Raw genomic sequence first — 24,728 nt, forward strand, 5'->3', positions numbered from 1 at the left:
GGAGGGTGCGAATGGTTGCACAACTTGAAGAATGTAATCGACGTCACTGAAGTGCACACATAGAAATCGTTGGGCTGGTGTATGGTCTACTGTGTATATTTTCAACAACAAAAAAGTAAAATAAATTATTTAAAAAGGTAGAATCTAAATTTCTCCCTTCAATATGAACCAGCCTTGCTTTGACCAAAAGAACACAGTAGAAGTGATGGTGTGCTAGTTTGCAGCTCTGGGATTTAAGAGGCCCTATGTCCTTTCTCTCACGGAACCCTATCAGTTCCCTTTAAGATAAACCTGGGCTAAAGAGATATGCTCCAGTCCCCCTTAAACCCCCGTAGACAGCCAGCCAACACCAGACATGTGGGTGAGGCCACTCTAGACCAGCCAGCTTCCAGCTGTCCTGCCAGTTGACTGCAGACACAGGAGCCAACCAAGATCACCTAAGCCTCGCCCAGATTAGCAGAACCCCTCGGCTGACCCACAGACCAATAATAAATGGCTGTTACTTTAAGCCAGTTGTTCAGGGGTGGTTTGTTACAGAGCACTAGCTAACTGATACACTGGAGAAGGGCGGTTAGGGAACACTTCATAGAGAAGGGGATGCCTGGGCGAGGTCAGGAAGAACAAAAAGTAATTTGTTGGATGATTGGGCAGAGAAAACAGCACTTGCAACGGCAAGATGGTGAAGAGCAGAGTTGTGTCAATGGAATCATCACAAGTTCTGGAATGTTGCTGGAGTTTAAAACGAAAGGGAGACACAGCTGGATAAGAAGCTGGAGAGGAAGAGAGAGGCAGAGGCAGCCATGAGGACCCCGTGTGCCAGGCTGAGCTGGTCTCCACTTGTCCCCAAACCTCTGGGCCAACAGCTTTGCTTTATAACAAGTTTCTGAAAAGCTGTTTAAAAAGCAGGGGTGGCAAACGTTCTTGCTCCTATACCAAGTACTGAAATATTTCAAATATGGCCAAAGATGGTTTTAAAAAAAGTCAATATCCTTGCTAATCTTTTAGAATGTGAACTTCTTTTCTAATTTTGATATAAAGTAAGTTTTTTTTTAAAGATGGTTTGCAAAGGTCCCTCAAAAAACTTGACTATCGCACATATTTGATGAAAAATAAAGCTTGGAATTAGGAGTAAGTCCCCAAGTCAGATGATACTAAACTCAAAGCTTTTCCAGGATTTTGGTCAAGAGAAACACTCACAGATTAAAAGACACTGCCTCAACCCAGGGTAAGCATCCCAGCTATGGGAAGATGTGAAAAAGCCAGCCACATTCAGTCTTTGGCTCCTTAATTCATTTATTCATTCCATAGGTAGCAGATCTTTCAATAGGCTCTGAGGTGCTATAAATAAATAAGACATGGACCCTGCTCTCACAGCACTCCCAGACAGAGGTCGGAAAGGACATTTGAGTGGATCGTATCATACAACTTATATAGCCTGTAAGCATATAGGTACTCTGGGAACCCAGAGACTAGCGGGGTGACTGCAGTACTTCTTTGATGTAATTAATGGTCCCCAGGTGGCGCAAATGGTTTGTGCTCAACTATCCATCTAAGGTTGGCAGTTTGAACCCATTCAGTGGTACCACAGAAGAAAGGCCTGGCAATCTGCTTCTTTAACAATTACAGCCTAGAAAACCTTACGGAGTAGTTCTGCTCTGTAAACACATGCGGTTGCCATTAGTCGGAATCAGCTTGGATGGTAACAGGTTTGGTTTTTGGTTTTCTTCTGCGATTCAGGCTCATCGCACTATTTGTGAATAAACCTTGCATAAAGTCCCATTTTGTGGAAGAGGCAGCATATGACTGCTCAGAACTGTGACTTCCCTCCAGACCAAACCTTCCCTAGCCTGGGCCCATGTCAGGGAGCTTCAGTGGGTGGTCTCTCCTAGGCCTTGACTCCCCAAGAGAAACGCAGACGAGGCCTCCAGGGAAGAACTAGCTAGCTAGCTCTCCACCCGCCCAGAGCTACGCAGGGACTGCCCCCAGCTCTGAAGCCCACAGGCCCCTCTGCCTGACGCTTCACTTGCCGAAGTTCTTGGAGCAGAACGGCTGGCCAAGCTGGCCTGGGAGACATACACCGGCCTGGTCAGTTGAGATGGAATCTCTGAAGGCCGCCCAGATGGTCAGATCAAATGTCTGACTGCATTCCTGCCAGGCTGGGCTTATCACATTCCTGTCATCTTCCCCACTGGTAACCGGATCAAATAAGCTTTTACTGGCAGCATAAATCAACGGATAAAGGAAAGATTGTTCAACGAAATTGTGCTTGGAAGACAACAGGTTAGTAAATCAAGAGGAAACAGAGTTAGACTCTCTCCTCGCACCATGAACTAAGTTCCAGGCAGATCAAAGAGTTTAAAATCAATCCGCAGAACCGCCAGAAAACTCTAGAATTGTATGCGGGTAGAAGAAATAAAAAGTAAATAACAGGCAGATTGGACTACGTGAAAATAATTCACATATTTTACAAAACAGCCAAAAAGAAATTCTGAGAGAGAGAACCGCACAAGAGATCAGGTATATTGATAAGAAAAATATAAACACCTCACAAATGGCATCCCATTGAAACCCGTTGGCATCGAGTTGATCTGACTCATAGCGACCCTATAGGACAGAGCAGAGCCACCCCATAGGGTTTCCAAGGAGAAGTCGGTGGATTCGAACTGCTGACTCTTCGGTTAGCAGTCAAGCTCTTAACCACTGCACCACCAGGGCTCCATAAATAGGCATATGAACAGACAATTCCAGAAAAAGAAAAAAGGTAGTAAACAAACACATGGCATAGCCTTCAAACTCCCCAGTACAAAGAAATGAAAACTTAAACAATCAGGTATGATTTTCACCTTTTAAATTTTTTTTTTTTTTTAATTTCAATAGTACCTAATGCTGGGAAAACAGTGCTGTTATACACAGGGAGTAGCAGTATTAGTTTTCAGAAACCTTTGGAGGCCATACGGATAAAGAGTCATAAAAATGTCCACACACCTTGACCTATTAATTTCACTTCCGGAAATCTTTCCTTGGGAGATCACCCAATGTTTGGGACAAGAGAGATGAACAAAAAAATGGTCATTGTGGTATATAATAGTGAAAATTAGAAATGAGTTTGATGTCTTTTACAGCAATTAAAATGATAATTATGAAGACTGAGATAAAAACTTAAAAATGCTATGCGCATGGTATAATTATATCATCACTACGTAAAAATACACAGTATTAATACTAGAAAAATATTCATCAAAATTTTACAGTGGCTGTCTTAGGTGATGGGATTATGGTATTTTTTTCCCCTCTTCTTTTATGGGTCTCTAGTTTCTAAGTAATAAAGGAATATCATTATATGGTTATATTATTTATATGGTGGAAAAATGACATATGCATGCATATGCATAACATATATTCTTTTTCAAAAAGGAATACTATGCCTCCCTTGACCATTCCAACTCGTAGTTATTGCTTCCTCCTCTAAAAGCCTTACAACCATGCTGGGCTAGTACAATAGCTGGAGGGCAGCCCCAAACATTTGTGCAATGAATGAATGGACATTTCCTTTTGATTGCACTGGCCCAAATGCAAACGATTAATGTGCTTGACTGCTACCAAAAGGTTGGAGGTTCAAGTCCATCCGGAAGTACCTCTGAAGAAAGGCCTGGTGATCTTCTTTGGAAAAATCAGCCACTGAAAACCCTATTGAGCACATTTCTACTCTGAAACACATGGGGTCACCATGAGTCAGAGTTGACTAGATGGCAACTGGTTACTCATAATACTCTAGAGACAGTCTGGGATTGCATATTAGTTAGGATAGGTTATGTTCTGCCGTAGTAATAAACAACCCCCAAACCACAGGGCTTCCGTCTCGCTCAGGCCACATGCCCATCGTGGGTCTGTGTGTCGGACCCTGTACTACCATCTGCACTTAAGGACCCAGGCTGACCCTCCATCTGGACCATTGCCAGCTGCCACAGCAGAAGGGGGAGATAGATAATTATGCATCGGGCTCTTCAATGCTTCTCTAAGAAGTGACGTATGTCGATTCTGTTCATATTTCCCCAATAGAACAAGACACTTGGCCTCACCTAACTTTCAGAGGGTGGAAAGAGTAAGCCACCCCTGAGCACAGAAGAAGAGACTAGATATTGGTAAACAGTAGTGATGTCTACCCCAGGTTGTTACTCAGCTCTTCATACCCACACGACTCTTTATCCAGTAGGACTGGGAGCATCCCTGAGGGGCAGCTGGGCCCCACACATCTTTGCAACTGTCCACTCTGTACTCACCCTACCATACACACACCCATCACTGCCCCTGCCTGGGAAAGCACCCTGGATATTATAGCTGCTTCTTGTAGCATTGGATCATGATGGAGGGTGTGTCTACACCATGCAGAATAGAGGGACCTTGGATTGTATTCAAATAGACATTTTTCCTTACTTCTAATAACCTGGCTCTCCAGTCGCCTCCACTGCTCCACTCTGACCACCCTGGGTTGGTGCCCACTATTCTCGGAAACAGGCCAAGTTCACCAAGCTGGGCCATTAAGAGCCAGTGGACTGTTTTTTGGGCCTTGCTTTATAAGACTTCTCTGGACATCTCTCATTCTGTAGTCTCATCCCTCACCACATTTGGCTTCATCCACACACTCTGGCCACACTGATCTGCTAACAGCTCCTTTCAGGTTCCAGGTTGTCTGCTCTCCCTCTGCCCTTCTCAAAGGACCAAAAAAAGTGCCTTTCTTGATCAACAGACAAATTCTTACTACACTTTATAAGGTTCAAATCAAGGATGAATTCCTCTAAGAACAACGGGGTTCTCCCTCTCTTCTGCCCCCCTGTGCCTTGTTAATAAAATTGTATCATATTATTAACACTATTATATTAATATCAATTAATACTTACATTAGCAATATAATTATTAGTAATTATTATTCTAGTTAATAATGTTTTCTTATTCTCATTTGTTCACATGACAGTCCCTCACCTTGGGTTCTAAGGTAACCCATAACCCATCACCACTGAGTTGATTTTGACTCTTAGTGACCCTATGTTGCTGTTGTTAGGTGCCGTTGAGTTGGTACCAGCCCATGGCAACCCTATAGGACAGAGCGAAACTGCCCCATGCGGCTTCCAAGGAGCAGCTGGTAGATTCAAACTGCTGACATTTGGTTAGCAGCCGAGCTCTTAACCACTGTACCACCAGGGCCCCGGATTGTAAGGTAGGGGGCACGATTTAGTGGGTTTTGAACCCTCCATGTCTGGTCAGAGTGGTGAATTAACAAATGTTTGCTGAAAAAACGACCTAAGCAAATACAGTATCTCTCATGGTTTTATTGATTTACCTGGCACTGGCTCAGAGCTTCAAGCCCTGTATCATTTTCAGTTAACAGGTCAGACTGATAAATGTATCGGTGCTTCATTGCACCCCTAAGTGGGACACCGAACACGCACCAGAAGTTGGGGAGTAGGAGCATTTTGCCCAGAAATACCCTTCGTCTACTCATTCATTTCCTGGCAATCTCCCGTCAAGAGCATCTTGGATTTCAAGTCCTCAATCAGAACTAACCAGGATGAAAGCCGGTTCCACCAAGGGTGTGCATTAATGGTACTGAATTTCACTGCAGTCCTATCTGTTTACAATGCACACTACAGTTCTGTGTGCAATCAGCCAAGAGAAGCGAATCCAAAACTGTGCTTAAAACCCTTACTAAGTTCTGTTTAAATGTTGTTTAAAAGGCTTGTCATGAAACAAAGCACTTCCTTATGGAAGTATTTTCTGGTCGAAGCTTTGCATAATTGCAATAAAAAAATACAAAATATATCAGAAGCCATTCTGTACTTTATCCTCAATAGAAATAATAATTAAAATCTCCACAGCATTGAAAAGTAATTCATTTTTTTTCAAAGCAATTAATAACCCTTATTGAAAGGATGCAGAACTTCTTGCTTGATCATGTCCCTACTCCTGAATGTGCTTCTTCATCCCAAACCCCTTCTGGTCTTCCTACATCCACCCACATGCTCAGCCCCCAAACCTGGGAGTTCTCCTTGACACCTCCCTCTTCCTCACCTTTCATTCAACCCACCATCCACTTCAGTCAGGTGTGTCTACTAAACCAGAATGCTCCTTATATGTGAGGATGGAGAAACTTTGACTCACTCGCTGACTTCGGACAAGTCATTAGAAAAGACCAATCACTAGAAACGGACAACATGATTGGTAAAGTGGAGGTCAGCAAAAAAGGGGGAAACCTTCAATGAGATGGATTGACACAGTAGCCACAATAATGGACCCACGTATACCAACAATCATGAAGATGGTACAGGACCAGACAACAGTTTGTTCTGTTATACATGAGGTCGCATGAGTTGGAGCCAACTTGACAGCAACTGACAGCAACAAAACATCGGTTGGGTCCATCCACATCTCTCCCTCTCTCCTACCCCACCCCAACCCCAGCATCACCACTCACCTAGCCCAGCACTGTAGCTCCCTCAGCTCTTCCTGCCTGTACCTTTGCCAACAATTGCCCGTCGCTACCTCCAACACCAAGTCATCATCCCCCCAAACTATGAAGTCTTCAGAGAGCAGCCATAGGAATCCTTTTGTATATAATTTATTTTATTTTTTGTTGTGTTGAGAATATGCACAACAGGACATACACAAATTCAACAATTTCTACATGTGCAGTTCCGTGACATTGTTTATATTCTTCGAGTTGTGCAATCATTCTCACCCTCCTTTTCCAAGTTGTTCGTTCCCCAGTAACATAGACTCACTGCCCTCTAAGTTTCCTATGTAATCTTTCGAGTTGCTATTACCAATTTGATCCCATAAAGATATATGTTAAAAAAAACATAATGCTCAAAGCAGACATTTTTACTAGTTAAACTAAACTACTGCTTGATTTTAAGAAAGCTTCAGGGAATATTTTTGGTTTAAGGTTTAAAGGTTATCTCAGGGCATGAACAGGTGCCTCCTTTTCCACGAGACCAGAAGAACCGGATGGTGCCCAGCCACCATTACTGAACATGTGGTCAAAGATTTTCTAGAAGAATCCTGATCAAAAGGGGGAAAATGTAGAACAGAATATCAAATTCTCATGGAATCCAGACTTTCTGGAGCCATGGAGGCTAGATGAACCTCTGAAACTTTTGACCAGGACAATCCCTTTTTAAAACAAAACCCAGATAATGTAACTCCTCTGCTTAAAGTAGTTTAATGTCTTCCCATTGCTTTTAGGATAAAGTTCATAATCTTGAATTTGGTTCGAAAAATGCTGCATGGCCTCACCCGTCTCTCCGCTCCCTGTCTGACACTCCAGTCTTGCCCTGCTTTTCTCCTCCCTTTCCCTACCCAGCCAAATTGTTCTACTCTCAGTACCTCGTCTCAAGACCTCTACACTTAACCTTCTTGCTACCTGGAACATTCTTGCCCCCTCTCTTGGTCTTTCTACCCCCTACTCATCATCCTTCTAAACTGAAAACGAAACCAGTCGATTCTGACTCATGACGACACCATGTGTTATAGAGTAGATGTGTACTCCACACGGTTTTCTTAGCTGTGATCTTTACAGGAGCAGATTGCCAGGTCTTTTCTCCCACAGAGCCACTGGTCAGATTCAAACCGCCAACCTTTTGGTTAACAACCAAGCACTTAACTGTTACGTCACTAAGACAACACTAGTGTTAAACTGTGATTAGTGCCGATTAAGGATTTCAGACAGAGATACCAAGTTACACTTGCTGTTTTTTTTTTTTCATTCTGGTGTACAAATCAACTTTTATCCCAGAGCTGCCCCAACCTGTGTCCCGCAGCACATCATTCTCACAAGGCTCTCTGTGAAGATGGAAACAGAGCTCCTTAGACAAATGGTTTGGGAAATGCTACATACTTGCTACCTCCCTTCCTGGAGATTTCCTGACACACACTGGTTTAGAAAGGCCCCACAAAGACCTACAGTCGGTCATGCAGCTGGTCGACTTTGTTTAACCCAGCCTTTCCCAAACGTATTTGGCTTCAGAATACCTACTAACACCCTGAGGAACTGGTGCGCCTGAGAAACACACTTTAGGAAATGCTAGCCTAGGCTTAGTCTTCAAAACCATAATTAGTGATAAATTGTTCTAATCTTGCGGACAACCCCACCTGTGGGAAACCTAGCTATGATAACCAGAGGACCACCTCTCAACAGGTACAGCTGCCCTTTACTGGGGTAAGAGACGAGCAGACCGCCAGTGGTGGTTCAGTGGCAGAATGCGTGCCTTTCCTGCAGGAAACCAGGGTTCGATTCCCTGCCAACGCATCTCATACAAAGCCACAACTCGTTTGTCAGTGGAGGCTTGCGTGTCGCTACGATGCTGAACAGATCTCACTGGAGCTTCCAGACTAAGACAGACTAGGAAGAAAGGCCCGCTGACCTACTTTTCATAATCAGCCAGTGAAAACCCTGTGGATCACAACCTTCAACCCTCAAATGATCACAAGGATGGCATTTTGTTCCGTTGTACACGGAACTGCCATGAGTCAGGCCAACTCACTAGCAACGAACAAGAGCTGAGCACCTTCCACAGAAGCCTCACGAGGGGCTGCTGGTAAATGTGTGAGGTTATCCATAACGAGTAAATAAGGACCTTTTAGGCTGTTGGCCTTACACGCCCAAACCGATTACCCTACCCACCCATTGCCATCCGGTTGATTCTGACTCATAGTGACTGTACAGGACAGAGTAAAACTGCCCCATGGAATTTCCAAGGTTGTAAATCTTTACGGAGGCAGAATCCCTGGAGCAGAGTGGTGGGTTCGAACACACCTTTCTCCTGTGGAGCAGCCGGTGGGTTTGAACTGCTAAGTGCTTTAGGTTAGCAGTCAAACGCTTAACCACTGTGCCACCAGGGCTCCTTAAATCAACTGTAGGCCTCTCAATTTCTCCAAATTTCAGAGTGCAGAGGTGGAAAGCAGTCCAGAATGAAAGTGCAATGATTTACCAGGTTGCACTGCTAATCTGGACCAGGAGTTCCTGCCCTCAGGCTGCAGCCCTCACGGTTCTCACACGCTGCGGCTCCACACGGCCACTCTCTGTGTGCTACTCTCAGCTAGGGCACAGAGACTCTAGGAAACCTACTTTTTACACCTTCTGAACTGCGTTTTCATCCAAAGTCAGAATAATCCCAATTCCTTTCTCTATTCTACTTCCAATCGACAGCCCTGGGGGACAGCGCTGTGGTTCAGGGCGCAGGCTCTGGAGTGAGCTGGCTGGATCCAGAAGCCCAGGTATGCCATTTGCTAGCTGTGTGGTCTTGGGAAGTTATACAACCCCTCAGTTTCCTCATCTACAAAACAGGGACAAAATAGTAACAGTACTCACCATAAACGACTATTGTGAAGTTTAGTGAGTAAATATATATCAACAGTTATAAAAGCGAGTGATGTATAGTAGAACTCAGTGACTGTTATGAGCAGCTCTTCCTCCAATAGCATTCGTTCGTGAACATGTGTTAAGCATCACTGTGGTTCCGGAGGCGCCATGGTGAGCAAGGGAGACCCGGCCCCTGCTCTCTTGAGGAGCCAGCCTGGCATATCCCACACTCAGGGCACACAATCTTTTCCTCTGTGAACAACCTCCGGAGAATACACCATCATCGCCTGGGCCACCCAGGTGGTGGCTGCAGGATTAGCGACTGCCCCCAGTTTCCCAAAAGTCTGACATATGAGAACTCGCCCAGAGTCACAGCATTGCCATCTTGTTTAAAAACTCTGCTTATTCTATCGGGTGTATCGACTAATGAAAGGGCATGCCATTTTTGTACACTTCATATGCCAGATGACAACTCTAAGAAGTTTCCTGCGTATTACTGTAATAACATACATTATCCTATTTTCTGAATGGATAAGCAACTAAGGCACAGAGAGGTGAAGTAACTTGTCAAAAGTCACACAGCTAGTCAGTGGGAGAGGCAGATTTGCAACTTGGTCTGTGGGGCTTCAAACCTCAGGCCTCTTTTCAGTTCATTCAATAAGCTCTAATATTCTATAATCCCTAGAAAATGTAAGCTAAAGAGCCTGCAAACTTTCAGGGAAGGAATATGGAGAAGAATAATTCTGCAGTCAAGAAACCTCATGGAGCCCTTCCTAAAATACTTGTTCCTACTTCTCTCTGTTTATCCACTTAGAACCATCTTGGAAATACTGGTGATCAGAACCTCATTTGATGTATTTTTGTTGACTGGCAGAGCCCCACGGCTTGGTGACCTCTCTCTCCTCTGGCCACTTGATGGGCAGGCACTCTTAGACTTGCTTTAAGACTGAGGACAATGCTGGGCACAGGGGTGGCAATAAAAATAAATCTGTGGATAGATTTAGTTTGCTGAAACTGCCTGGACATCTAGTGGCAATGGCAGTGCAGAGAGGAGATGAACACTCTGGAAGTTCAGCCCTGGGACATCTGCAGACCAAACAGTGTTCGGAGGATCTGCCTTACCCAGTTAAGCTTTTCCTAAACTTGAACTTGGGCAGTGAAACTATGCTGTATGGTACTGTAATGGTGGACACATGACATTATGCACTTGTCAAAACCCATAGGACTGTATAACACAAAGAGTGAACTCCAACGTAAACTGTGGATTTCAGTTAATAATATTATACCAATATTGGTTTATCCATTGTAACAAATGTATCCCATGAATGCAAGATGTTAATAATAGGAGAAACAGTGTGGGAAGAAAGGGGCTATAGAGAAACTCTGTACTTCCTGTGCAATTTTTCTGTAAACCCAAAACTGCTCAAGAAAATTAAGTCTATTAAAAAATAAAAACAAAAAAATACTTGAACTGGACCAGCATCCTTCCTGGCGACTACTCCCTCCTTTCCAAAGCCTTCATAAAAATTCTTCCCTTCATCCCACTCTCCTTCCATCACCTCTGCTGTAAGTCAGGCAAACAAGGCAATTAGGAATTTGCCCAAGAATTTATGGAGCAAAATCCCTTAGCCAAGGGGCTGGCAATAAATCAGCACAAAGGCCAAGGGGTGAGGACTAGTCCACTCCTGACCCCGGCTCTAAGACTGGATATGAAAAACAGACATGTGTCCATCTCAAGGGATATTGTTAGACAAGGGTTTGAGATTACCAGTCCCAGAAATGTTTTCTCAAAGATTTGGAGATCTACCTGCTGAGGGGCCAAACCTCATGCTGGCAGTGACTTGGGCCACAAGATCCCTGGAAACATTTCCAATTTGATGCTGTCCCTACTGCCTTGCGTTCGATAATTTCTGCATTCTGTTGGATCAGAAAAATGATAAATGGAAAAAATATTGAAGTTGGCAAGGATTTCATTTTCTTGGACCACAATCAACATCCATGGAAGCAGCAGTCAAGAAATCAAACAATGGATCGCATTGGGCAAACCCGCTGCAAAAGACAAAGATGTGACTTTGAGGACGAAGGTGAGCCTGACTCAAGTCATGATATTTTCAGTCGCCTCATATGCATGCAACGCTGGACAATGAATAAGGAAGATCACAGAAGAATTGATGCCTCTGAATTATAGTGTTGGCAAGAAATATTGAATATGCCATAGACTGCCAGGAGAACAAACAAGTCTGTCTTGGAAGAAGTATAGCCAGAGTGCTCCTTGGAAGTGAGGATGGTGAGACTTCATCTCACGTACTTTGGACATGTTATCAGGAGGGACCAGTCCCTGGAGAAGGAGGTCATGCTTGGTAAGGTAAAGGGTCAATGAAAAAGAAGACCCTTGATGAGATGGATTGACACAGCAGCTGCCACGATGGGCTCAAACACAGGGTGGCGCAAGGCTGGGCAGTGTTTCTTTCTGTTGTACGTAGGGTCACTATGAGTTGGAACCGACCTGACGGCACCTAACAACTAGAGCAACTACTGACTTCGTGCCCTGTTGCCCTGACATCAATAATTCATTTGGGCAGAGCAGTTTTCCTTGTTGGTGATGGGTCTTTGCTGAGCCCTAGCAGCCACATTTCCTACTCAGCTGGCCTTCTGGAATGGACTTAGCTAAGATCATCAGCCTTAGAAGGGAGGAATACAGGCCAGCCCTAGACATGTCCAGCCACATGCCACTAGCAGCAATGTCCTGACGTCCACCTCCTCATCATACCCATCTCTACCTTAGAGTCATCTGGGTTAAAGCTCAAACTCCCTGACTCAGTACCATCCCCAACTGGCCCCACCTTTATGATCTCGTTAGGAGGACACTCCCAGCCCTTCCCTAAACCTGCATTCTCTAGATTCTCTGCACTTAACTCAGCCTATTCCTGCCTTCCTAACCCTCCCTACTCTGGCCAGCAAATTGTACTTTCCTCCAAGGCCCAAGCACATCCCGTTTTCTCCACGTCCCTTTCCCCAGCAGAGTTATTTCTCATCTCTCTGCTGTGCTTCTCTATTGCTTTGTTCATACTCCTCTTTCAGCAGAGATTGCAGGGAGTTGAACATCTATCTGCTGTCTGTCTGTCTCCCCAATTAGACTGTGAGCTTCTCCATTGCAGGGAGATGCACTGGAGTCATTCCTAAATCCCAGGAGCCCAGGAAGAATTGGTGAATTAACAATGAGTGCATTCGGGTTGCGATTACTCTCCAGCTGCCTTCATATGAATCCTAATGCCTGGCTAAACAGGCTTCCTCAAAATTCAAGAACCCAGCACATCAGTCATTGTTAAGAGCATGAGCTTCAGGGCTCACACAAACCTGGGTCCCAGTTCCCACAACACCCCCTTTAGCTGAGTGACCTCAGGTGAGGTCACCTTTAGTCACCTGACCTCACCAAGTCTTCTTCATCTACGAATGGGAAGGACGCCTTGCTCAGAGTTGTCAGGAGGATTAAATGGGCTGATGCAAAGTTTTTGCATAGTGACTAAACTTAGTCAGTGCTCAATAAACACTGGATACTAATAATTTTGCTGGGAATTAGCCACAGGGCCACAGGAGTACAGACCTCTGAGACAGTGACTAGCAGGCTCTGGTTTCCTTACCCTCTTCTAGTATCAATTCCCAGGGCAGAATACAAAAGACTCAGCATCAAATTCACTCCACTGAGCAATATATCTGCCTGGAGGCTGGGGCTCAGATGCAGAACTCAATCTTTTATATATTTAACAAATGTTTAACATAGCAGGTATGCTATGTTGCTATGAGTCAGAATCGACTCGATGGCAATGGGTTTTGTTTGGTTTGGTTCAGTTTATGTACATCTCAGGAGTCCCTGGGTGGTACAAACAGCTGAGCATTTGACTGTTAGCCAAAAGGTTGGCAGTTTGGATTTACCCCGGAGGTGCCTCGGAAGAAAGGCCTGGCAATCTGCTTCCAAAAGGTCACAGTCTTGAAAACCCTATGGAATAGCTTTACTCTGCACACACGGAGTCACCATAAGTTGGAATCAACTCAGCAGCAACTAACAACAACAACATGTGGGTGCCTGAGTGGTGCAAAAAGTTTGCTCTTGGCTCTAACCAAAGGGTTATTGGTTCGAACACATCCAGCAGTGCCATGGAAGAAAGGCCTGGCAATCTGCTTCTGTAAAGATCACAGCCAAGAAAACCTTATGGAGCAGTCCTGCTCTGTAACACATAGGGCCACCATGAGTCAGAACTGACTTGATAGCAACTGATTTGGCTTTGGTTTTATCTATTGTATGCCAGTCCTTGGAAATAAAGCAGACCATGAAAGAACCTCTGCCTTTGGGCCCAGCTGGTGTCCCATCCTGAATGAAGAAATGGTTCTTCATTGCACTGGGAAGTGGCTGACATAGGAGCCAGCCTGTACTCCACACTGGGGGAACCACAGCCTCCTGCACCACGTTCCCAGGGTGGCCACCAAAGGCCCCTTCCTGAAGCCGACATACACCATTCAAACTTGACTCTACCCACTCTCTGTTGCCCCTAACCTTGGAGAGAGGATGTCCTCAAACAACCTTGACAGAGCAGAAGCTCAAGTTCGTGCTTACTGAGTAAGATTCAAGAGAAGCATCGATTTTTTTTTATACGTAAAAACTGCTTCTTATTTAGGAATAACTGTATAGGGAGATGTTTCAAGTAAAAACGAACCTCACTCCATGGTCATTCTCAGGAGATCCCGGGATATGTTCATGTGTTACCATTTGTCATGATATTACCCAATGATTTGAAAAATTTGAAACAGATTTAAGCTCTTTCTCAGCCACCTGGAAAGCTCATGCGTCTACACAACCCACAATTATGTGGTCAGAGAAATCTGTGCCGAGCCTCTTCGAAGCTTTGAGCCAGACACCATCGAAATTAGCCACACCTTCTTATTTTTACAAAATCATTTAAACACAAAGAAATCCTTGCATATTGAAGTTCCAAACTCAAAATCCTACAAGTGCTTTCTCTTTCACTACCAGGAACTGACTTCAGAAATGTGATGAGCTCAGTGTCTTATTAAGAAGTCACAGAAATAGAGACACCTCAGCCTATCAGAATCTGCAAAACATTCTCCTATTGTTGTTGTCCATGGCTGTCAAGTCAGCTCCGACCCATGGCACCCTTGTGTGTAACGGAATGAAGTGTTGCCCGGTCCTGCACCATTTCATGATCCATGGGACTATGGACCAGTCCCCCAACCTTCTGCTATGGAACGCCAGAATTCCTTCCCTCTCCAAAGGGGAAGGTAAGCAAGGGAGAAGGAGCGAGGGCGTCGTCAGATCATGGGACAGTCTGAAGAGGACTCACACCCTTCTCCACTTTTCCCAAGAGCGATACACACCAAATTCAAATCTGCAGCCCGATCAGGAGCCTGAATGGGCCTTCAGCCTCACCAAAGCTCATTAACCTCGTCGCCAGCACGGACCTCAACATCGTAAAAGAGGACATGAACAGGTACAGCACCCACTGTAACCACTTCGACCTTCCGACCTGAATAAACCCTGCACGAAACCAAAAACCAAACCAGCTGCTGCAGAGTGGATTCCAACTCGCGGCGACCCCGTGTGTGTCGGAGTAGAACCGCGCTCCACAGGGTTTTCAGTGCCTGGTTTTTCTTCAGTTGACTGCCCGGACTTTCTTTCGAGGCACTTCTGGGTGGCCTTGAACCTCCAACCTTTTGGTTAGCAGCTGAGTGCAAACCATTCGTGCCGCTCAGGAACTCCAGAAAAAACCTGGAGGTTGCGGGGTATTTACCACGGTCAGGACCAGGGTAAGGCGAGTGAGGGTGAAAAATTTAAGAGGGCACTGAAAAAAATGAGTGATCAGTAGATAATATTTTAATGCAATATTTTTTTAAATCATAATTCATCCTCAAAAACCCGTGATGAACAAACTAGAAAAAATGTAAATGAAGACAGGCTTAGTATGACTATTTGTTCCTTTTGCCTCGTGCTCCAATATGGCTCCGCCCGGCACTGGCGCTCAGGCAAATTTGTCCCTAATAAGAGGCAGTAGAGTTGCGCCAGCGAGAAGAGCTTGGGGATGGTGGCAGGAGGGGGAGAGGCACGGAGTGAAGCACACTCACAGCTTTGCAATGCTGGTGAAAAACAACCTTTTGCTGAGTTACATAGAAATGGATCTGAAACATAAGGATTAAATTCCTCTGGAAGTAAACACGATTTTTAAAGGAAAGGAAAAGTACTTAGCCACTATGCTTGAGGTTTTCTTGAACCCAAACCCTCAGAAAAGTAGCAAAAGAGTGAATTACTCAGTGCCTGTAACACAGCTTTGAAAGAGGATGTCATAAAACCACCGGTTTGTTTTTTAAAAAATGTTGTTGTTTTTTTAATAGTCTGCCCAAATCTCCTCCCCGACTCTCTCCTCTTGGGCTCATTCCTACTGTTCCTTACAGGAAGGAGCACAGCTTTCCATACTGACTGTGGCCTGGGAGGCTCTGGAGGCCCAGGGCTCAGGGAAGATGCCTTCAGCAGGCTCGAGGAGACCGAGCCAGGAACAAGGGCCCCTATCTCACAGCTCAGACAAGTGCCCTGTGACAAAGGGAGGCAAGGGACGCAGTGGACCAGGAGCTAGACGGGCTCCCAAGGGTGCCCCTGCACCAGCTCTGTACTCCTGGGCCTCACTGTCCTCCTCTTCTGGTGGAAGACACCACAGCCCCTTGGGCAGGGAGGCAGGGACAGCACACGGGTAGTAAGAGCCTCAGGCAACAGACCCACCACTCGGGCTTACTCCCCAGGGTTGTTCCATGGGATCTAGAAAACAAATGCCTGTGGTCATCTGTGAGCCAGCCTAAGTCCAGCTCCTGAGGAAAAGCTTAGCAAGCAAGCGGTTGAATTCCCACGGTTTGGGAGTAAAGTCCTCAGTTCAGGGAGATCCAGCTTCTGTGGCCATGCGACAGGCCCTTGAACTGGAGGACAGGCACCTCCTTCTGACACCCACAGCCCTCTCACCCCCGTCCTCATAATGCGTTTGCTGGTCACCCACCAACACGCCAGCCTTCCCTGAAACTGCCCAGTTGACCAGGCTATTGCTGCCTGGGGCTTGGCCTGGCAGGCAGACCCAGCCCCCAGGGAACTGCGGGTACATGTCCTGGGGGGAAAACCTCTCTGCTTTTTCCCTTGGCTGGCGTTCATCACACATCCAGTAGGGTTCTGCCAATTTTCTGAGTTTTCTAGACTGAACGTGCCCTACTTTCATCATCTTAAATAATTCATATGATTAGGTTTTCAGAGCTGGCTCAGTACCTAGGAGGGGCCATGTGGATCTTTCTAAGGATGGGACCACCCATCAGGGAGGGACAGGGCTCCCTTTGGGGGTTGGGTATCAATTTCCTCCTTGAGGAAGTGCAGTAAAAGGCACACAGAAGCCATCACCATGGACTGGAGCCATCCCTCCATCACCCTGGACTCCCGAGTGGACTCCTCTGCTCCCACCCACAGCCTTACATCTCCTCTTCAAACCCCACGTTCAAAACCCTCCTGCATTCAAGTTTGGCTATTTCATATCAAGGAGAAGGGATGCAAGATCCTGGATGGAACTCACCAAGTCTTACACTCTGCAAATAAACTATTTTTTCTTTCCAGATTTTACTGAATCAGAAAAATCTTGGGGTATTTGAAAAGACTGAAAATTAAAAAGCCCATTTTTGCAAGAAGCCTTACAGCTCCATTTGTCTCCTCCTGTGGGCCAGCTGGGGTCCCTGGGTGGTACAAAAGGTCAGGCACTCTAACCCTGAGGTTAGCCGATTGAAAAGGCCTGGAGGTGCGTTGGAGGAAAGGCCCGGCAATCTGCATCTGAAAGGTCACAGCCTTGAAAACCCTAGGAAGCACAGTTCTACTCTGATACATGCGGGGTCACCATGAGTTGGAATTCACTCAACGGCAACTGGTTTTTTGCTGTTGTTATTTTGGTGGCCAGCTACAGTTTGAAATTTCTGGACCAGTCCCTGTCACATATTCCTTCCTACTGGCAGCCCGTGGATCCTAAATCTGTTAGAAAGGGATGATCACGTATGGGATAATTAAGGTTTTTTTCCACCAAAAATAGTTGACCCAAAACCCAGAATATTAAAAATACTCAGCAAAATAATAATACTAAGATAATATTATTAATATGACTGCCATAGCAAAATGAAATGACCCAGGAAAGAGGCTTTCAAACTATGGCCCTTGGAACCTAGTTCTATGGAACCCTTAGGGGGCTTCAAGACAGAAATCTAGCCCCCACTCCCCAACCGCAGCCACGTTTTCTCTGGTTTGTAAACTGGGATCTAGTAAGATTTTGTTGGAAAACACATTTTATGGTTAAAGTCATTTCTTTCTTTTCTTTTTTTAAATTGTGCTTTAGGTGAGGGTTTACAGGGCTAATTAGTCTCTCATTGGTTAACGTCATTTTTAAACTACTGGTCTAGGGGCCTAAAGTGCCCAGAGACCTACAGCTGCTTGGGGGAACTCTCTCTCCTGTCAGGTGTAGCCCAAGATCTGGGCAGTAAGGGACCTCACAGACCTGAGGCAGGTAAGGAGTTTCATGCATCTGAGAAGTTGCAGAAGGTGAGGTGTTTAGACCTGTGTGTGTTTCCGGATCTTTCCCTGTGCCCTTCTTTCTGTATGGAATGCCTCCTAAACTCCACGGCCTATACCTCGCCTTTGCCTGATCAGAAAATCCCTGAAAACCCCTGCAAATCTTTCCAGACTTATGTTCCCTTTTCAGTGAAGCTTCCTGGGATCCCCCCTGGCTGAGCTAATGGTCTCCTTCGCCTCCCCCAGCCTCACCCTCCCTGCCTCCTGACTGATATTTCTCCTGAGTGTCTTCATCACCTGTATGGCAATTGCTATCTTAGATGTCTGTCTCCCCACTAGACTGTTAGCTCTTCAAGGGCAGAGACCACCTATGTGTTCCATTCTGCTTCCCCAGGGCTAACATAGGGCTCACTGCATAGAAGAATATCACAAAATTATACTCTATTTTCTGCTTTGGGATGTGGTGGTAGATGACAGGACCCAAGTTCCCACCTGCACTTTGGGTTGACCAGGAGGCATTTGTGACAATCAGTTCATCTCACAGAAATGCCACAGGGAGGGGGAGCTGAGGAAGATAATCGGGCTTAAAATTTCATTCTCAAGTTAAAAAAAAAAAAAGCTGTGACCTTTAGACTCAAGTAGAGTTGTTTGAACGTAAACATGCATTCTCTGTGTCTGGAACCAGAGTTAGATGAAATTCCCCAAGTGATCTCTTAATACCAGTGAAATTACATTCAAATGCCTCAGCCAGGCAAAAACAAATCACCATTTGCACAATGGTCTTGCCCTTAAAAGTAACTCCATCCAGGGAGCTTTGGAAAATTTATTAAGACAGGGAAAAGGGGAAACTTAAAGGAGCCCCAGATACTTAGTCTGCTGATAAGACAGTTTAGGAGTGACAATAGGTATCTCCAAGAATTTGAAGGGTCGTTATAGGGTCATTAGGGGCACAGGCCAGCTGGGCTCCTTCTACACACACAACAGGCACTGACTTAAATTACACCAAAAAGAGTCTGAATCTCAGAAAGCCAGCAGCGATCTAGGCCCTCGCAGCTCAAAGGGGGCGCCCTGGAGCAGCAGCACCAGCATCACCTGGGAGTTTGTTAGAAAGGCAGAATCTCAGGCCCTACCTCAGACTTGCCCATGAAGAACTTGCATTTTTAACAAGCTCCCTGTGATTCATTTGCATAATCAAGTTGAGGAAGCACTGGTCTAGCCTCGCCCCTTCATTTCACAGGTGATGAAACAGAGGTCCAGAGAAGCCAGGGAACCTGCCCAAGATCTCCCAACTTGGGCAGGTAGGGAACAGTCACAACGGCCATTACCTTCTAATCCAGTCCCCAAGGTACACTCCCATAGCCTCCATCTTTGCTGACTGGCAGAGCCACAGAAAGGGATGCCTCTATCCTGCCCTCAAGACCACTGTCCTGCCCTTGGTCCCACGGGCTGTCCATGCCTTACAGCACAGAGACTCAGGCCAACAGCATGAACTCCTGACCCCAGAGAGGTCAAGCAGACAGCAGGCTCCTGTTTAGGAAGAGGAGAGACAGCAGTCTGGCATGGGTATTCACATGCCACAAGGAACGGCCCCTGGATGTGCCTTCCTGTTCCAGGAAATGCCGGGCGGCTAAATTCTTACATGACCAGCCGAGAGAAAGAAACAAACAGGGTTTTCAAAAGCAGTTGTCCGGTCAAAGGACTTTCAACTCCAGTTGTAGCTAAATGGACCCATGGCTGCCCCTGCAGAAGATCCAAAGATAATTCCTCAGGGATTTTCCAAACCAAAGGAGCCAGACTGTCCGGGGCTGAAGGAAGGCCTGCCTGTGCCCCCTGAGGCTCCCTCACTTGTGGGGAATGGGAAGGGAAGGAGGGATTCCTGGAGCCCAGCTGAGCCTAGAGGGAGGCCCTGGGCAAGAGCAGGGGTGGGGAGGAGTGGCAGCTCCTCTCCATTCTGGGTGGGGATGTATGCATCCTGGCACAGAGGAAACCCAGCAGAGAGCATATCTATATTTGATGACATTTCTCTGCAAGCAGCCACTCTTCTGAAGAGCAAAGTTTGAACAAAATCTGGCACCAGGGCAGACAGAGGAAAAAGACAAGGCTGGAAAACCCAGGAGAGAGGCTAGGATGGCGTCCAGAGGGAGTGGACTGGGGGCAGGAGGCTGAGATAACAATCCTACCCAAGCCTACCATCCTCCCCAACCTTGCAAAGGTCCCACCTGCCAGGCTCTTGGGAGGAGAGGCTCAGGCCCAGCTGAGCAGCTGGCAAAATAGTAGAAAGGAACTTGGCACTGAAAAATCTCCCCCAGTACCCACTGCCACTCCCATCCTCCCATCAACCTAACCAGATACAAGATAGGAAGAACGTGATCCTCTCCTATTCACTGCCAAAGGACCCTGACGTTGCCTCCGTGTGACAGTTGAAGCTAAGTGATATGGAGATAGCTGATGCAGGACCCTGATGCCATCAAACATCTCGATGTTGACCATCAAGTGGAAAGAAATATTCAGGTGACAGCCGAGACTTTTCATGGATATGGATGTAGCATAACTTTGTTCCCTTTTAGGAACCCAACCCACATGCGTGCATTTCTCTTTTGAGCTATCACTACAAATGCAAAATGCCTTTATCCGATCAGATTGTGCTACTCTGCAGACCCCAGAGGAGGGACTGAAAACAGGTCACTTAAGCGGTAGGCTTCAAAGGAGGCTGACGAGAGTTAAGTGAATTCACCCCTCTCATCTCGCCGCTGAATGCCACTCTTGCCATTTGATCGGTCTGTCCCAGGCACCCTGCTTCAACAGACCGAATGCCACAGGACCGATGAAGAGTTCCTTTATTACCATTCAAAACAATTCCTCCCCTCGCTGGCCGTGCATGTTCTGAAGCTCAATGGGTTCTTACCAGAAAGTCGTGTGTACTGGAAACCGGAACCTGCATGGGAGTCCAGCGAAGAGAGCCAGGACTTCAAGGTCAGCTAGAGGTCATGTCCTCCTGCTCCATTCACGTCACCAAGTAGATGAGAGTCACAGAAGGACTCCCAGCATCTGCAGACTGCATCCTTCAGCTCCACTCTTTGCAAATGGAGGGATCTGAGATTTTTTCTGATCTACTAAGACAAAAGAAGAAAAAACTAAGAACACCATAACGTCATATTAGCAGAAACTCACTCACGCACACCCGGTTTCTCTCCTTCTCTCTCTCTCTCTTGCTACTTGAAGAATTCTAGCTGAAAAATTAGAAACATTGTAACTCAACTATCCAACTTTCCATGGCATATCATGATACTGTGTATCAGTGATTTCTACCAGACACAACCCTAGAATGCCAGAGCTGGAAGAGACCTTTAAAGCCCGCTGGAACCAAATAAGTGCTCAGTATTCCAGGCAAGCAGGGTTTTGGTCAAGATCTTCCAGCTAGGCAAGGCTCAAACACGGAGGAGTGTGGCTCCTGCGTGGTAAGGACCACTTCGGAGTTCCCAGACCAGGCTCTGCCCCAGTGTAAGTAACTGTCATGACATCCCGGAGTAATCCAGAAATAGGGCCATTGAGGCCTGTCACTACCAACACCCAAAAGTACTTCACCCCCAGCAAGACCTTGAGGCCCCTTGGAGACCCTACGTCCTCTTGGGAGAGGGAATAGGAATAAATGATCACCAGAAACAGAGGGCTATTACAATATTCTTAAAATAACTTACATTTCTCTTTCCTCCAAGTGGATTTGGTGGGAAAAACAGGCAACTGATTTGTCTCACACAAAAATTCTTCCATGTCTCATTAAATAAGTTTTGGGTTTGTTGTTGTTGTTGTTTGGCACTGTGACAACTTCTGCACTTTCATCAGTTCCGTCAACAAGTTCTCAAAGGTGAAAATAAAGTGGAGACGGAGTGCCTATCAAACAGTTACTAGGTTAGGAGAGAGGGCGGCGGGCTGGTGAACACAGTTCAAAAGAAGTGTACACTGTCTTTAAAAATACACGTGTAATTGCTATCATTTTAAAAGCTTTCTCTGTGCTCAGCAATGGACTCTTTCCACTGTGCCAGTTAATTCTCATAGCAACCCCAAGGTAGACTGTTATTCTCATCTTATTGATGAGGAAACAGCACAGGGCACACAGAGCTGAAGCAACTTTCCCCAAGTCACACCTGTTGACTCAAGAAAAAAAAAGGGGGGGTGTGCTTGATGGTTTTTAACATCGGTGAGCCTCCATCAGTCATAAACAGGAGCAGACCTTCTAAACTTCTTGCAATTAAAAAATAAATAAATAAAACAAGATACACGCTTCTATATAGGTGGGGATGACAGAAAGTAGAGCTCCATCCAATGTCATTTCTTCCCAGAGGAGGGAGGTTTCTATTTGGTGCACAGATTAATCCCTACAGGCTCTCCCAGCCTGTTTCCGAGCAACCAGCTTGAAACATCATCTACTAAGCTTCTTTAAGTTTGTTACACACTTTGGGGGAAACAACTAGGATCAGACAGCAGCACAGCTGCTTTTGCAAGGCATTGAAACATTCTTTATAAACTTGTTCTATATGATTTCTTCTCCATTCTGTTACTGTCACTATGGAACTAATATATACTCCTAATACCATATTTACTAAATAATTTCATAAAACAATACATGACCATATACACTGCAGAGAAAGCTTGAGCCGGATGCCTAATTAGGTCTGGAATTATCTCACTGCCTTGGTCGGATTCTCAAGGGTCGCACATTCATCTCGCCTCTTAGGGGTCCCGGTGGTGCCGCAGAAGAACCGAGAAAGCCTGGCTTAACGCGGTGAGGTCCTGTACAGACCCCAGCTGCAGGCTGATCTAGAATTCGGTCACCGACCACAGGCTCGCGTGGGCTGGACTGTCTTTACCTTCCTGAGTGGTTCGTACTACCTCGGGACAAAATACCGAGGGCCCCCGTGGACTAGCAGTCCCTCTCATCCCTGCCTGCGCCCCAGCGCCAGGGAGTGGGAGCAAAGTGCCTAACTTCTGCGGAGGCCCAGGGCCGCAAACCTGGAGCGGAGGAAGCGGCTGGGAGCTGTCCATGGTGGCGCCGCGCCTGGGCACGCAGAGCCTCCGGCTCCCCGCCCCCGGGCGCGACTGGGATAGTTTTCCAAGCCGCCGGGATGGAGAGACGCGCTCCGGGCTAACCACCTCCGGGATGGTGCTGCAGCCAGGCACTGGCGCACACATCAAAAGGTTCGTTTAAAAAGGGAGTTCTTACCTGTGGGCTGCGTTGGCTGCACGAAGCAGGACTCAGGACCTCAAACCCTGCTGCTAGCTGTGCGCCTGGGACCCTCCTCGACGGCGAGATGTAGCTAACAGCCAGTCTGCGGCTATAACGGGCGTATCGCACTCCTTTCTCATGAGCGCACACATCCCGTAGGGTCCACTCCGTAATGTCACTGGCCCTCGCTCCCGGAGCGGCGAGCTGGAGCCCTGGCCACAACTCTGGCGTGCGTTCTTCCAGGTCCCTGCCTTTGCTTAAACGGAATCCATTCCGGAGCCGACCTCCCTTGCCAGGGACCACCAAACCTTCTTCCAGAGCTTCCAGGTTTGGAATCTCAGTCGAAACACCTGCAGGTGCCCTTGAGATCATCTAAAGTCCAGTCGCCTCCGCCCGGCCCCGTGCCAGCGCGTCGCTGGGTACCCAGCACTGTTCTGGAGTGCGCGAGCCGGGTAGCAGCGGGAGAGGGGAACCAGAAAGAAGATCGTGCCGAGGAAGCAGCAGCAGGCGCGCAGACCTGTTGCCAGGCGCACGCCCACAAGTGCACAGTGTGCGCGGGCCTCCTGTCGGCTGGGCTCCTTGACCTGGCCCTTGGTGTAGACCCTCCTGGGCGAGACAGTGTCCTGGCGCAAGCCCCCCGCGCCATTCAGAAGGGGAGAATCTACGGACAGCAGGGCTCTACTCTCGCCAGATGCGCTCTGGGCACGCCGGCGCCCCCCGCACCTGCCGCTTGAAAAGGATCACAGGATCTCAGAGTAATCTCACAGAGGACAGTGACAAGAGCGAAGGACAGACAGAGGCGGACTGCACAACACAGAATGGACAAACAGAAGCGATGGCAGGTCATGTTTTCCCTATGCATGGTGGAGACACAGAACCCGATTCTCCCCTCCCCTCCGAGGTTTAGGACTGTCAGCGCAGCCCTGGCGCGCCCGGCTTGGCCTTCTTACCTCTGGGTAGGTGGTCGAGGCAATGCCACGGCTCGCAAGCCAGGAGAGCAGCGCCCCGGGGATCTGATCGCGCACTGACTAGCACCGCCAACTCCCGGACGTCGGCAATCAAGGGAGCAGCTCGTCTGGGAAATGAGGGTGCAGCCTAGCGGCGCTGCGCCCCGCCGCTCTCCGCGCACAGCCTCTGATGCTCCTCGCGCCGCTTGCGCTGGCCGGGACCCGCTCCACTTCACGGCGCAGCGCTCTACTCGCGCGCTCCCAGCCGGCCCGCCGGAGCTGCCCGTTTTATAGCTGCCGCTGGAGCTGGCAGCGCGTCTCTGACTCCTCCCCCGGTGGCCCCTGACGCCGGCGCGGCACCGGCCCGCCCCCCGCCCGAGCTCCCGCTCTTGCCCAAGTGGGGCGGGGGCCCAGCGCCCCGGCCGGACCCGGGCGGGCTCTGGCGGCCGCTCAGGGAGGCGCAGACAGATTCCGCGGCACCCTGGCCCGCGGAGCCCAGCCCGCAGCGGCCAGGTGAGGGCGCTGGAGCCCAGAGCTCTGCCAAGCGGCGGTAACGAGCCGGCCAGAGCAAGTTCTCGGGCCTAGGAGGGGTTAGGATCGCCGGTGCGCAGGCAT

At 47.4% G+C, this 24,728-nt stretch overlaps 1 protein-coding gene across 1 annotated transcript in view; it reads right to left on the bottom strand.

Moving 5' to 3' along the window:
- The window catches only part of CEMIP (cell migration inducing hyaluronidase 1), a 175,026-nt gene extending 150,656 nt beyond the window's left edge, over window positions 1–24,370 (bottom strand). Inside the window, exon 1 of the mRNA XM_003413860.3 lies at window positions 24,117–24,370. The gene's annotated coding sequence lies outside the window, so the exon portion shown is untranslated. The remainder of the gene's footprint in view (window positions 1–24,116) is intronic.
- Between the last annotated feature and the right edge of the window lie 358 nt (window positions 24,371–24,728).

This window comes from Loxodonta africana, chromosome 13 (assembly GCF_030014295.1).
Source record: "Loxodonta africana isolate mLoxAfr1 chromosome 13, mLoxAfr1.hap2, whole genome shotgun sequence".
NCBI classification, from domain to species: domain Eukaryota; kingdom Metazoa; phylum Chordata; class Mammalia; order Proboscidea; family Elephantidae; genus Loxodonta; species Loxodonta africana.